Genomic DNA, 16,792 nt, shown 5'->3' on the forward strand with positions numbered 1-16,792 from the left:
TATTCTGAATATTATCAAATCTAACATCCACTATCAAGAAATAATTACATCCATTCTCAGTACACTGTTTGTTAAACTGTGCTTAAAGATTTAACAGGATAATTTAAACATCATTTGCTATAAGAGGTGTACAATTTATTTTCTAACTATTCAGTGTTTTAAAGATTTTTTTTTTCAGTAAGCTTTTTTCCACAAAATTGTTGATAATAAAACATTTGATTGAAGCATTAAAATGCATTTGGTTACACAACATATTTTTCCTAAAGTTGACATCAATATGTGTATAGGCCTATATACACATTTAGAATACATATCAGAATATTATTAACTTTAATGACAAAAAAACAATGTACCATTATTATTGTTAAATGCATGTGATGCAAAGAAATGTCCCAGGCATCCTTTTTAGGTCTTACTTGACAGCGTCGCTTTCGCCAAACCATATGTGGTCAACAGGAAAAGACAATTCAGAAGTACTTCTGAGAGAGGTGCTTAGGCTCTGCCCATGTGTTGCTTTCCTTGAGTACAGCATTTGAATTGACAAATGTTTTGTTCTTCCTCTGAAAACGAGTGCCTATATGACACTATTTGCCTGCAGGAAAGGTTATGACCAGTACAGCAGGACAGTGTTGTTTTGGTGATTTCTGTTTATTATAAAAATGTACAACAAAAGCAGTGGGTTTGACATATTTATTGTGATAAGCATATGTTAAAAAATGTAATGGGTATTTTAGGGTGGGTTGTTATTCTGTATTAATTCCTGCAGAGAGGTATTTTGTCCCATTAAATTGACAGATTACTATAGTATGCAAGAATTTGCCCCCTGTGACAAATCGAGTGCATTGAAGATTCCTTTTTAAATACTCTTAGGAGAGATATTTTGCTTTGCACATCACAATTCTGAATACATTTGGAATTTTAGGACAGTATGTCTGATTGTTGCCTGTGGGAAAGCCTACATTCAATGCAGTTGACCTGAGCTGTTTGTGTTGAAAAGGTATTGAATTGTTATCACATTATGTTATAGACTGTAGATGGATATTTTCTGACATGAAATCTTACAGATTGCTTTAGGCAAGGGTTTTTTGTGTTGTTTACCCTCTCTGACATACCCTTGGGTTAGAAGATTGCCATCATAATAATCTTTGTGCCCTTTTCAGAGGGGTTGTACACAGTGCTTAATTTGTAAAATATTAAGTGCCAGGGCTGTGACCAGGAGGCAACTACAGCTTGCACCACGTCGTTTTTTCAGCTGTAAATGTGTACATAGTTGTAATTCTATAGCTGTATGCACAATAGTTTTCAATTATGCTCCCTTCTGTAGTCCTGTGCTGGTTATGGTGTCATGCCATTGGTAAATGATATAGATCTCATTGTTTAATTGGGAACAGAATTCCAGATTCCATAAGTTTGGCCTGTGCACAATGAAAAGTTATTAAAAAAAGCCAGTAGGCCTGACTTCCTTGTTGTGAAATGAATGTGCTAAACGCAATAGGCTTTTAAGTTAGTATTGTTATTACACTGTAACAAAGGCAAGATTCTGTTACATGGAGTCTGGCAGAATACAGTAGTAAATGGTTCTATTGGCAATACATGCCAATAGGCCCATTTGTTGCTTGTATGAAATTGTACCTAGGTTATTTGACCGTTTGGGTTACCCCATTAGTTTGTACTAGATTACTGTAGTAGGCAAGGGTTTTGATGTTAGTCACCCCCTTTGTCAAAGAAGGGTTTTGATGTTAGTCACCCCCTTTGTCAAAGACTGTGGGAGGAAGGTTTTCACTGTGATAATCATTGTAATGCACATTAGAGAGGGGTTATATATTAATTTGCCAACTTTAATTTGATAAATGTTTACTACTATTTTATATTGTATGGCTGCCTTGTCAGTAAGCTTGCATTCAGTACAGTAGGTCTGAGTTGAATATGGTGACAAGCCAATGATAAAGCTTATAGACCTAGTGGTTCATTTAGAAAAGGTATGCCAGATGTCATAAGTCTGCTCAGTTTATTATGATAAGTTACAACCAGGTCAGTAGGCCACATTTGTTTATTATGACATACATATGTTAAGACAAATCGGCCTTTAAGAGTGGAATTTTATTGCACTGCGTTAAAGTCTACAGATGTGCATTTTATTACATGAAATCTTAAAGATTGCCTCTGTAGGCCAGGATATTGGCATTGATTACCCCCTTTGACAAAGTAGGGCAAAATATGTGCACTTTAATAATTCTTGCTAGAATGTCTTCGAAAGGGCCTGATAAGATTGCGTAATAAAACAAAAATAATTAATAACACATACATACTCCGTAATGAAAATAAAAACACTTAGAAGAAAGAAGTGAAAGGTAATCTATACACGGAAAAAAAATACAACTAAAGGACTAGCCTACTAGCTCTGGCACTGACGCCCCCTCAGGTCAATATGCCCATGTGATCAGAGAAATGCTGCCACTGGAATGCCAAAAGAGCAAATGACTGAAACACTCTTCCCACTTCAGTCATAGTAAAGACCTTCTGAAGCTGTGATATGTTGTCATAATGAAATATTAAACATTTGTCTATTTTTAGTGTGTCTTTAGAAAACTGTCACAATTGTAACTTAAAGTGCGAGTGCTAACCATGAATCTATTGAATGGAAAAGGTCTATTTGCAATGCATAAATGCTTGATAAAAATCAGATTTGCCATTGCAAATTTGATTTGTAAACTGCAAGCGAAATATCTTGCCTGCGGCTCTCCTCTCAGCCTTTCAAATCCCAAAGCAATGCATAACACTCATGTTGCATAGAATTGAATGATTACCATCTGTCAAGTGCATGCGCTAAGCAGCTACAGAGCGGAAGCTATCCATGGGATACTGCTATCCACATGTCCTAGCTGCTGACTTCAGGGCGACCTCTGTTCTGATGACAGCTTCATGCTCTCCGTGAAGCTCCTTTCACAATACGTCACACTTTGTGGAAATGTTACCCCTGTCCTTTTAATGTTACCTCATTATGAAGTAAAAGCATGCATGGGGGTCTGTTGTCATTCAATCCTCTGTCTATGCATTCTCTACTGTGTGCAATGTGCAGGACAGCCGAGAGTGAGTTCCTCCTCACTGAATACTGTTGATGTGGGCTACGTTCACTGCACTCTGAACAGTCATGTGGCACAACAAATTACTAGTGCTTTGTTGGAAATGGCCATTTTTGCATGGTATTCCCAAAACTGTTTGCTTCTTCCTCTGGGCACTTTTACCACGGCTAATCAGTGCTAAAGTGCATATGCTCTCTGTGTAAATTGTTGTTACAATTGGTTATCCATGATTGGCATATTTGATTTACCGATAAGTACCCTAGTAAAGTGCTCTGAGTGTGCCAGGGCCTGTAAGTCAAATGCTACTAGTGGGCCTGCAGCACTATTTGTGCCACCCACATGGTTAGCCCTGAAAAGATGTCTCAGGCGTGCCACTGCAGTGCCTGTGCACAGTTTGTTAACTGCCATGCCGACTTGGCAAGTTCACCCAATTGCCAGGCCCTAATCTTCCCTTTTCTTACATGTTAGTCACCCCTAAGGTAGGCCCAAGGTACCCCTGTGGGCAGGGTGCAGTGTATGTGGAAGTTAGGACATGCCCTGATGTGTGTGGCAATTTTGTTTTTCACTATTGTAAGGCTATCTGTTCCCATATGATAGAATGGTGAGTTTGCTTATAAAATTTTATAAGCATACCTGCCCCTGGGAACCAGATAGGAAAATAAAGTTTAGTGTGCCTGAACTCAGAATGTTGAAATACATCTTTTAGGGCCATATGTAGGTAGCTGCACATTTACCGACTCATAAATACCGAATTTAACCGATTTGGTATTTATGAATCGGTAAATGTGATGTAGGTAATTTATCGGTAAAATTTACCGATTCGGAAAGGGTCGGTAATTTAGAATCGGTATTTACCGATTCGGTAATGAGGCATACCTTCCCATTGATTCCTATGGGCCAGGAGGCCCATAGGAATGAATGGGAAGCCAGTTACCATTACCGAATCGGTAAATACCGAATCGGTAATGGGGGAGGCAGTATCATGGGTGGCAGGGTGTCACATTGACACCCTGTTGCACCCCTGATTCGTCCATGTGTGCACATGTGGCGCACATACATGCCCTAAGGGCATGTATGTCTGCCACATGGCACTTGTACATCAGCAAAATATCAAGTTTTGCTAGGTATTCGGTATTTATCACCAACCTATATTTGGTGGTAAATACCGAATTCTAATTCCTACACATCACTCATTTGAGTGTTTCCTACCTATCATTTCAGGATTCGGTATTTACCGAATCGGTAAATTTACCGATTCAGTAATTTTACCGATTCGGTAAATTACCGAATCCTGAAATATGCCCCCTACATAGCAAATGCCTAAATACCGGTCGGTAACGGGATATTTACCGAAAATCGGCCGTTACCGACCGGTATTTGGCTTCCTACATATGGCCCTTAGTGAGGGTGATTTATACATTCTGTGTTTGAAAATCCCACTCTTATAATATAGGTATTTTCTTGCTTAGCCATCCAGGGTGCCTCTGCTAGGATGTGTATTGACTGTCTGGCTTTGGAGTGACAGGGGCTGGGGATGTGCGGTGGCTCCAGAGAGTCTGGATGAGTCAGTGCTAGGTTGAATAGGCCTAGTCTGCATTAGGAGTGGTGGTAGGAATAGCACCTGCACATGAATAGGGCTGTGCCTGCCTTCCACAATGATGTCTCCGCCACCCTGTGGTGTGTCTGGCACCAGGCCATACACTGACAATGGAGGTTGTTGTGCACTTGCAAAGTGCCCCCCAGAACTGGTTTGGACTGGGCTCAGAGCCCTGGGCCAGTAGAGAACAAAGAGATTTACTGTATAAAAAGATATATTTGGGGTGACCCTGCAGAGAGGGCCAAGTCCAACAGCCACTCATCCAGTTTTCTTTGAAAACACTTCTTGCATTTCTTCCAGCTAGCATACAATTGTCTCCCCCTCTTTGCCTTTTTCCTCAATCTGTACCAACAACCTCAAAAGGGAATCAGCAATTACATTCATTGGCCCTTACGTACATCACCTCATACGAGTATTCTTGTTAGTTCATTGAAATTCGTGTGGCACATGAAGATTCTTTCAACATTCACCCTTTTACCAACAAGGTCTTTAGAGGTCTAGATGCGAAGACAATCACCTTTTCTCCAACTTTAAGCTTTTAAGACAAAACTGCTGGCAGCCCTTCATGGCTGGTGATTACATGTTATGTATATGAACAAAACTCATTTAAAGAAGATGGTTTACAAATACTAATTTCAACAAAATTAGGAGCGTCTAGACATTCCTGTTCTAACACAAAACACATATTTTTCTTCAAAGGTTGCCTCATTTCAAGTATTGTCACTGGGAAATTAGGAAACATTTTGAGTAAAACTCTGCCAACCCCAAAAATGACCTCAAATTAGCTTTATGAGTGGACATTTTAGGGGTGGATTTCTCTTTTTTTTTTTTAGGAATGATTGTCCTATTTAGGCTGACAGCATCTTTGTTTATAGCAAACACAACAAGATGATGGACAGAGTACTGAAACTTTTCAACCACTCACCCCCTGTCACAGATCTGGGATTAATCCATCTTTCTTTTGTTCACTATGCCACCCCAGTTTGGACCCAGCCATAAGCTCGATATTGCCTTCTCTCACCTGGAGTCAGCAATCCTGGATCCCTCGCCGGCGCGTAATCCCTCATCAGTCCTCACAGCACCCCTGGCGCGCTGAGCAGCGTTCCGGTCCGACGTGATTCTTCTTCCCCTCCTCGTCAAAGGAAAACTGTTCTTGGTTATTCCGGTCCCGTTTTTTAAAGGCGCCCCGTCCTGAAAAAAGGAAAGTAAGCTTGCGGTCATGTAAAGGAAGTGCGTGAGAGATAACAGTAAGTTTCTCTACCTATTTTATTGACATTGAAAGAAAAAAGACATCAGAGAAAGGCACATTGTGTTTAAGACCTCCTTAGATGTCTCTCCCCTGCTTGTAATTAATTTTAATCTGTGAATATTTTTAAGAAACACTGTATTTGCATCCTGGGCATTGTTGGTAGAAGGGAAACCTACCTGCTCGTCTCTTCGCTCCTCGAGCCCGATTCCCAGCGCGCGTTCCCAGTTCCTGGCGCTTGGGGAGAAGGGGTTCAGCCATCTTGGGTGAGGGAGGGGTAGCGCTGCAGATGCTGGCCGCCTCCCGCCCTCCCAGAGTATTTAATCAGCTGTACAGCGCTTCGCGCTGACCTCCTTAGATGTCTCTCCCCTGAGGCGGAAGCCGGGGGTTTTGCTCTGCTTGTAATTAATTTTAATCTGTGAATATTTTTAAGAAACACTGTATTTGCATCCTGGGCATTGTTGGTAGAAGGGAAACCTACCTGCTCGTCTCTTCGCTCCTCGAGCCCGATTCCCAGCGCGCGCTCCCAGTTCCTGGCACTTGGGGAGAAGGGGTTCGGCCATCTTGGGTGAGGGAGGGGTAGCACTGCAGATGCTGGCCGCCTCCCGCCCTCCCAGAGTATTTAATCAGCTGTACAGCGCTTCGCGCTGACCTCCTTAGATGTCTCTCCCCTGAGGCGGAAGCCGGGGGTTTTGCTCTGCTTGTAATTAAATTTAATCTGTGAATATTTTTAAGAAACACTGTATTTGCATCCTGGGCATTGTTGGTAGACGGGAAACCTACCTGCTCGTCTCTTCGCTCCTCGAGCCCGATTCCCAGCGCGCGCTCCCAGTTCCTGGCGCTTGGGGAGAAGGGGTTCGGCCATCTTGGGTGAGGGAGGGGTAGCGCTGCAGATGCTGGCCGCCTCCCACCCTCCTCACACCGGATATAAGGACATGAACATCCGTCCGCGCAGCGGGCGCGCCGACGGCGCGCCGAAGTCGCGCCAAAGGCAAGCCCATCTGCGCCCGTCCGCGCCTGGCCCGTGCCCAGGGCCAAGAACCCTGCTCCAGCCCCCTCACACCCTAAGCTAGCTTATACACCTATGGCCTTGATGAAGCTCCAACCAACCTCTTCATCTCGATGCACCAAACACGACTTATCACAAACACCTATGGTCGCCAGCCTTATCTGCCCCCACTGTAACAGCATGATCTTCATTAACAATGTGAACTTCCAGCCTAAAATGCAAATCGATGCTAATGAGGTGGTTATTCTTATGGCCCTCATTAATGCACGATCACTGGGCAAACACAGACAAGAAATAGCGGACCTTATTATTGACAACAACTTAGATACCCTCTACATCACCGAAACGTGGACTGATGATGCGTCAGCCCCTGATCTAGTGGTAGCATTGCCTCCTGGCTATAAAGCCTATCGACAGGATAGGGTCGGTAAAAAGGGAGGGGGTCTGGCAATTATAACAAGAGACCAGTTCGAGGTCCGAACATCACCTATTCCCAGTGTTTCATGTGAAGCTATGCACTTCAACATTAAGTTCACAGCTCTTTTCAATTTTAAGGGAGTTCTCCTTTACCGCCCCCCTGGGTCGAGAGCAGCCTTCCTGACTAATTTACACGTGATAACTGCATTGACAGCCACGGATGATTCCACAACTATAATGGGCGACATGAATTTCCACTTAGAACTAGAAAACGATAGAGATACTGCCGCCCTTACATCAGACCTAGACACAATGGGCCTCAGAAAACTGGTCACCTCTCCCACCCATCAGGCAGGACATACATTGGATGGTATATTTTCCAACGTAGAGGACCTGCACATAATACATATTCTTCCTATGTCATGGACTGATCATTTCGCTATATTCAGCAGCCTGACTATCAAGGAACAATGGAGGAAGAAGCCCACAGCTATCGCGCCAGGCTCCTTTAAAGTATGGAAGAATCTCAACCATACTGAATTAAAATTACTACTGGACAATACATGCCCAGAGATATCTGATGATCCCAATACCGCCACCCGTCAATTTCATGAATGGATAGGTGCCGCCACTAACCAGCTAGTACCTACTAAACTCCATTCTAGAAACAGAAGCTCACCAACGGCACCGTGATATACAGAGGAATTGCGAACTCAAAAACAACTGAGTCGGAACAGGGAAAGGCAATGGCGTAGAAACTACGATAATGAAAGCAAGATTAAATATAAGGAATCTTTGTCTATTTACAAAACTATGATTACTGCCGCCAAAAAGACTTTCTTTTCAGAACAAATTGAAAAAGCCAAAAACTCCGGTAGACAACTCTATGATATCACTAAAACCTTATCTGGCAATGTACCAGATTTACATCCGTCCCCGTCTCAACCATTATGCGACGCATTGTCTGAATTCTTTTATTCCAAAGTCAACAATATATACCAAGCTTTCATCTCAACGACCATCACCTCCAGAGCCTCTACCTCTCACACCACCTCAGGAAACACCTTGTCCAGTTTTCAGCCTCTCACCACTGAGCAAACAAAAACCATTATCAGGTCTATTAAAACCGGATCGGCCCTGGACCCCTGCCCTTCTTCAGTGCTCTCCAATATGATAGATGTAACTGCTCCAGTTCTTACTCATGTTTGTAATACCATCTTTAGTTCTGGGATTTATCCAGACTCCTTAAAAAACACACTGATTAAACCCTTGCTTAAGAAATCCAACTTAAATAAGGAGGAACTAAAGAATTACAGACCTATAGCAAGCCTCCCTTTCTTAGCTAAGGTGACGGAGAAAGCCATGAACCAGCAGCTTTCAGAGTACATAGAGAAACATCAGCTACTGGATGACACACAGTTTGGCTTCCGAAAGTATCACGGAACGGAAACCGCCCTCATCAAGGCAGCGTACGACATCAGAATGGTCCGTGACCAGGGAGGGACAGCATTACTTGTATTGCTAGACCTCTCGGCAGCCTTCGACACGGTCGACCATAAGATCTTAGTGGACCGTGTCGGAAGGATGGGGATTCTTCACATTGCGAGAGACCTGCTTTCCTCCTTCTTGGCCGATAGAACGCAAGTGGTATTGATAGAGATCAGGGTGTGTATAATATTCCCACTTCCACAGATAGAGTAATCTCACAGTTACACGCACATACATTCATAATACGCTAGGGCCCATTTCACTAACATACGCTCAGATACTCTACCAGCAATAAACCTGTGGAAAGAAAACTCCTAAACACCCTGCATCTATATCGAGGTCGATAAGACCTGGTTATTGAGACTGTCCATAAACATAATCTATACAACCTATACGGCAATAATCAAAATATAATACACAATAATTGACAAGAAATAATATCCAACACCATGTTCAAATTATATTGCTTTATCTAAAATTAGTCAAATGGAAAACAATCAGAATAAATCATTTTTCTCATAGTTACCTATTCTAGCTAAATGTCAGAACGGGTCAGGACAAGTCTCTCGGTAAAGTCTCTCAAGACGAAGTCCCTTCAGCATCAATCCTCAGCAGCGCAGATTCGGTACGCGGCAAAGGCAAATGGCAAGTGGCAAGACCCTCTCTAGGCTAACAATTCTTATACTGAATCAAACAAAAGAAAGATACATAGAAAAGTTGTAATGTCCGCTGGACCGCTGAGCAGAGCGAGAAGGAAAGGATGTAACATTGCTACATTCGAAAATCTCCGCTCAGGAAAAATCACAAAATAAAGACTACGGAACAGGAACCAAGAATCACAAATGTATCTTGTTAGTTCTACTTCTCCTCGGCAATGAGACCAATGCTCAGAGTCTTTCTCTAAAGCTCCTTTGTTTTCCCAAGGCTGCCAAGGACGTTCCATTTCACTCGAAGATTACCCCGGCTGCTGATGTCCTCACGGAAAATTTCACAAGGCAAGCAAGGACTGTGGTCAGCTGACTTCAGGACCATATTCAGCAGGGCTCTCTTCCATCACAGTTTTCCATTTTCAAATCGAGGCCAGGCTTACAAAATCGGCCATCTTTAACTAGGCCACCATAGGCCACAATAGACCATCTTAATTAAAAGAAACAAAAACAACGTTACCACAGCATAGTGATTAAACAGTGTTATCCCCACTAATACCCTTATGTGTATGCATCTATCTAGCACTTGCAACATAGAAAAAGCATTAATTCGGAAAACATTTTGTGCTCAAAAATAAACAGCACATAGCAACGTTTAAACATGAAAACACGCACGTTATTGTTAAACAGCACATTTATGCGCACCCACGTGTAACTCTCTCTTATTAGGACAAACGGATTGATTAATATAAACACACTTGCACAAGACAAATAATTAATTATTAGTAATTAGAAAATTAATATGACAAATAGACATGCCAGAGCTTCAAAAACCAGCGAATTTTCAAACAGAAAACTCTGCTCCAGCAATCCCCCCTTTGGTGATTTTATCACCAAATAAACCCAATAAAAAAAAATTAGTGAAAATTTAGTCCCATTTTAGGAGAAATCGGAAATGTATTTTTCCCCTTACACAACATTACACACCAGTCACTCTTTCATCATCCCTTTTTGTCTCTAAGTAAACACTCTCCCTCAATTCTTCTAATTCAATTTCTTGAGGTTCTCTTTTCAACCTCTTGTTTTTCTTCTCTTTATTCAATTTCTTCCTCCCTCCCCTGTTTTTACAACACACACACACCAATCTTATTATCAATAAAGCAACAATTATACAAGTTAAAGGAAACAATATTCCACCTATAATAGTACTACCTATTTTTGCAATAAAATCCTTAACAGCTATCATTTTGTTAGCTATTTTAGTCCATAAATTCTCAGCTTCAAGTGGTACTAATTCTCCATGCAAATCAGTAATATTTTTGATATAGACCTTCAGGTCTTTGCTTTCATCTGGAATGTAAGTGCAACAATGTTGAACTTTTAGCATTCCACAGACTCCACCCTCCTTGGCCAATAAAATATCAAGGGCAAGTCGATTTTGCATTGACATGGCACGTACGGCACTTAATTCCGTATTCACCAAAAGAAACCCTCCAGCGGTATTTGTCGATAAGCGATCAACCACTGTGGACAGTTTCCGAATTCCATAAGCATTCAAAGAAATTCCCACTGCTGGAATCAAAACTCCAAAAATATCACCCACTATTTCAGACCAAGTTTCTCTCTTAAAACGCATTAGTAAATTAATAGGTTCTACATCTGTTATTTTATTTATATGAAAAATCTTTGGAAAAACCAGGCCCACATAACACGTGCCATACCAATGGTCAGGCAACCTGTAATAAGCCTTGTTCCCACAAACATAGTATACTCCTGGAAAAATTGTATCTTCTCCACCTCTAAAACCCCAACCTGTTGCAATGAAGTATGTATCATGGCACTCACTAGTCCCAACAAAATATGTATCATATTGGGATTTCCTTCTTGTAATGCAAAGTTTACCCTTCTGTGGTGCATCTAAAGCTAAAGTTGGACTAGCCCCATTCTTCAACTCTTTTCCCATCTCAATGTCCCAAATTGTCTCACTCACTTTATATTTTCCTGCTTTCTCCTGCATGTTCAATCTCCTCTCTTCTACCATATTCAGGAAAGCTTTCTCCTCTCCCTTCAAACTGCAAGTTAAATTATTCTTAAAAATATAATCTAATGTTAATCCTTTTTCTTCAATAAAAATTTCACCAAAAGTGTTAGCTTCTTTAGCTGGATTCAGCTCTTTGTTCATTGGCAAGTGCCCAAAAATACTATCTCTGTTAGACATCTTATAATCTACTTTCCCTAACAAATAAAAAAACACTACTTAAAATACTACAAGAAATACCATATGTAGCTGGTAAATGATGATAAGTAACACCCTCTGAAACGGATGCAGGTAATTGCATACAAACGTAGCAATCCCTTACTTCCATTGTTTTCACATATTCATATAACAATTTTGAAAAAACATTACTAGAAAAGTTATTAATTGACCTATCTTTGTGTATGTAAGTATTACTAATTCTAATTGGAACTACTTTTTGCGAATTCTTCTCTACATTTGTCACATTCTCTGTATGCATCTCAAACTCTACTTTAAAAGTAACTAATAAAACTAAAACACCCCATAGAAGCATTAATAATCCAGTACAGCAGCAGCACATTCTACACCACCTTTTAAAAAAGGCACATCTACTTCTATTATCCTCTATGTTAGCCATTTTACTACTTTAGTTTAGCCCCTACTACTCCACTACTGTCGGAATTCTTAAATTCTTCAGCAATTCTTCAGCTTTTAAGTTTTTCCAAATGATCCTTTCGTTCACTTAATTCAAGTGAATCCTTCCTTTATTCAATTTGGATACTTGTCATTCTTCACTTCAATTTCTTCAACATCAAATTGTATTAGATCTCCAACATCAAAATCCTCAGTACTCGACTCTTCTCCAATGTCAGTCAACAGTACTTTCAAAATTTCACCAGTATCTTCCTCAACCACTTCTCTCAAGATCTCTTCCGGATTATCTCGAGTCACTGTTTCTTCTTTTCCTCCTTCAGACAGTGCCACATAAGACCATTCCGGTGATCTGTACTTTTGGTTGGGTCTTCTTACTCTTTTTATTTCCACTGGTTCTTTTGACTCCTTTGATTCTTCTCCTTCAGCTTTTGAACTTTGACTCGATACTTCATTCACTTGTTCAGCTTTCGATGTACTTGCTCTTATTATTTTGTATCTCAGCCTCTTAACTCTGTTGTTAGGCCAACGATCTCCTTTTATCACCTTTTTCGGCTTTATTTCTTTATTACTTCTTTCTCCAATCCAAGTTCTCTTTCTCAGAACTCGACCCTCTGTTTGTTCATTCTCATCATCCAATTCTGCTTCAAGTGCCTCTTGTTTTCGTTTTCTAGCAGCTTTCTTCTTTTCCACAGATTTTTTCACCACTGTTTGAGATTTCCCTACTTCTGTCCCTCCTCGAGTCTCCGACACGCAATCTTCTTGCTGTCTACTTGTCCCTTCACCTAGCTCATCAAGAATGTTCCCTACACCTCCTCGGGGGTCTTCCGCAATCTGTCCCTCTCAATCTTCTTCTGACCCTACTTCTTCAAATATAATCTCAAGTGGTTCTTCAATCTCCTCCTCTTCTGATTCAGGAGTAGTCTCTGTGAAATTTCTCTTTTCTTTTCTTTTTCCTTCACTGCTTTTTGAAACTTCAGGCTCTCTTACAGAATCTGATCTCTCCTCTGATACTCGCAGTGGTTCATTCGAAGCTTTTCCTACTTCTTTCCCCACTGATTCTGTATCTTCAGCATCACTGGAATCTGACTCTTCAAAATACTCCTTACCAGTCCCTTCTTTTGGGTTCGGAACTCTCAGAGTATGACTTGCATGTACCCAGTGTCTCACTCCAGCACACTTTACTGCAGTCGTCGTAGTCAGAATAACTTGTCTTGGCCTTCCCCACCTTGGAACCAAGCAATTTCTTCTTCTGTGTACTTTAATCCTCACCCAGTCTCCTGGACTTAGATCATGGGCTTGCTTCTTCTCAAGTGTGGTAGCTTCTTCTCCAACCTGGTGAAACACAGAATGAACTGCGTCAGCCAGGCCTTTACAGTAATCCAAAATCATGTCATCAGTTATTGTCATCAACTTATTGACAGGCACGAATGCATGGCGCATTGCACGTCCCATGATTATCTCGTGCGGACTCAAACCAGTAGTTCTATCTGGAGTAGATCTAATAGTCATCAGCACTAGTGGTAAAACATCTGGCCATTTCATGCCAGTGGCTAAGCACATCTTTCCAATCCTGTTCTTTATTGTGCCATTAATCTGCTCAACCACACCAGAAGCCTCTGGTCGGTATGCACAATGTAGCTTCTGCTGTATTTTCAATGCTTCACAAATCAAACCCATCAGTTCATTTTGAAAGTGTCCACCTCTATCAGACTCAACTGTTACTGGAAACCCGTACCTAGGAATCAACTCCCTTAACAGTAACTTTGCCACTGTTATTCCATCATTTCTTCTAGTCGGGTAAGCTTCCACCCACCTTGAAAACAAACAGACTACCACTAGAACATACCTCAGTCTGTTTACTTGGGGCATTTCAATGAAATCAATCTGCATTCTTGTAAAAGGACCTCCTTCTCTGCCTATTGTTCCCAAACTCACCACTGTCTTTTTCCCAGTGTTAAATTGCTGACAAACCAAACACCTTTGACAGATGCTTTCTGCAATTGTCCTGAACTTTGCATTGTACCAGGTCTGTTTAAATGACCTAACCATCGCATCCCTTCCCAAATGTCCCTGGCCATGATACATTCTTGCCATTGACGACAAAATCGAGTTAGGCATTACTGGTCTGCCATCTCTGTAAACCCAAACATGGTCTGTTTCTCTTGGAGCACATCCTGCCTTAATCCAATCTTTTTTCTCTTCCTCTCCTGCTTCATCCTGCAACTGTTTCACTTCATCCCAGGTTTCTAAGACATTAGTAAACATCACAGAGAGAAAAGACATTTCCCCCTCTCGGTCCCGATTTATGGACTGATTTGTTTTGGCACTAGTGGTAAAACATCTGGCCATTTCATGCCAGTGGCTAAGCACATCTTTCCAATCCTGTTCTTTATTGTGCCATTAATCTGCTCAACCACACCAGAAGCCTCTGGTCGGTATGCACAATGTAGCTTCTGCTGTATTTTCAATGCTTCACAAATCAAACCCATCAGTTCATTTTGAAAGTGTCCACCTCTATCAGACTCAACTGTTACTGGAAACCCGTACCTAGGAATCAACTCCCTTAACAGTAAACTTTGCCACTGTTATTCCATAATTTCTTCTAGTCGGGTAAGCTTCCACCCACCTTGAAAACAAACAGACTACCACTAGAACATACCTCAGTCTGTTTACTTGGGGCATTTCAATGAAATCAATCTGCATTCTTGTAAAAGGACCTCCTTCTCTGCCTATTGTTCCCAAACTCACCACTGTCTTTTTCCCAGTGTTAAATTGCTGACAAACCAAACACCTTTGACAGATGCTTTCTGCAATTGTCCTGAACTTTGCATTGTACCAGGTCTGTTTAAATGACCTAACCATCGCATCCCTTCCCAAATGTCCCTGGCCATGATACATTCTTGCCATTGACGACAAAATCGAGTTAGGCATTACTGGTCTGCCATCTCTGTAAACCCAAACATGGTCTGTTTCTCTTGGAGCACATCCTGCCTTAATCCAATCTTTTTTCTCTTCCTCTCCTGCTTCATCCTGCAACTGTTTCACTTCATCCCAGGTTTCTAAGACATTAGTAAACATCACAGAGAGAAAAGACATTTCCCCCTCTCGGTCCCGATTTATGGACTGATTTGTTTTGGCACAGTATTGCGCAACATCATTGGCGTAACGGTTTCCAACCGTGATAAAATCTTCTCCCGGTCCATGGGCAGCACATTTTACAACTGCTAACTCTTTAGGCAGCTGTATCGCCTCAAGCAATTTACCAATCATTTCAGCATTCTTTATTGGAGTTCCACTCGATGTCAAGAAACCTCTTTGTAGCCAAAGCTGGCCAAAATCATGCACCACTCCAAATCCATACTGACTATCAGTTAACACAGTCGTCCTCAAATCTTTCCCAATTTCGCAAGCTTTTGTCAATGCTATCAATTCAGCAACTTGCGCAGATTTCACTCCTTTCAATGGTGATGCTTCCATGACCTCTGAAACTTTACACACCGCATATGCTGCACATAGCACACCATCATCATTTCTCAAGCATGATCCATCCACAACACATGATCACTCTCATGCAAGGGAAGATCCCTTATGTCTGGTCTCGGTTTTGTACAGTACTCAAGCACATCCAAACAATCATGATCATCTTCCATTTTCACACCCACATTTTCAATATCTGGCAAGAGTGTCGCTGGATTCACATTCACACATCTTTCAAGAGTCACATTTGATGCTCCCAGAATCACTTTTTCATATTTAGTCAACCGACTATGTGACATGTACTGGGTTCTGCTTCTTGTCAAAAGAATTGCCACATTGTGAGGTACGAATACCCTTACAGGATATCCCATTATGTTTCCCTCACTTTGTTCCAGACTCCTGCATGTTGCAGCCACAGATTTCAGACAACCTGGTAAACCCACAGCTACAGGGTCAAGTGTCGATGAGAAGTACGCAATAGGCCTTCTCAGTAATCCATGCTTCTGAATTAACACTGAAAGTGCACATCCATTTCTCTCACTGCAGTACAGCTCAAACTCCTTTAAGTAGTCAGGCATACCCAAAGCTGGAGCCTCACACATTTTATTTTTGAGCTCTTCAAATGCTGCCATTTGTTCTGCATCTAGATCCAATGGATCTGTCATCTCACTTTTTGTCAGTTTAATCAGTGGCTTTGCTATCAAGGAAAAATTAATTATCCACTGACGACAATAAAACACCATACCCAGGAACATTCTCACTTCCCTCTGAGTTTTTGGGGCTTTCATTTCTCTGATTATTCTGATCCTGTCATCCGTCACTTTTCTCAGACCCTTTTCAATATTGTGTCCAAGATAATGCACCTCTTTCTTGCAAAATTGCAATTTGGCTGGAGATACCTTTAACCCTCCATCTGCCAGATGATTCAGTAAAGCTATGGTATCTACTTCACAAGCTTCACGTGTCTTTGATGCCACAAGTAGGTCATCAATGTATTGCACTAGTACTGAGTTCTCAGGCATGATCAAACTCTCCAACGATTTCTTCAATAACTGATTGAATATCAAAGGACTCTCCGTATACCCCTGTGGGATTCGACACCATGCTAAGATACGCTGGCCAAACCTAAATGCAAAAATCGGCTGGCTATCATGATG

The sequence above is a fragment of the Triturus cristatus genome, chromosome 5_2 (assembly GCF_964204655.1).
Source record: "Triturus cristatus chromosome 5_2, aTriCri1.1, whole genome shotgun sequence".
NCBI classification, from domain to species: Eukaryota; Metazoa; Chordata; class Amphibia; order Caudata; family Salamandridae; genus Triturus; species Triturus cristatus.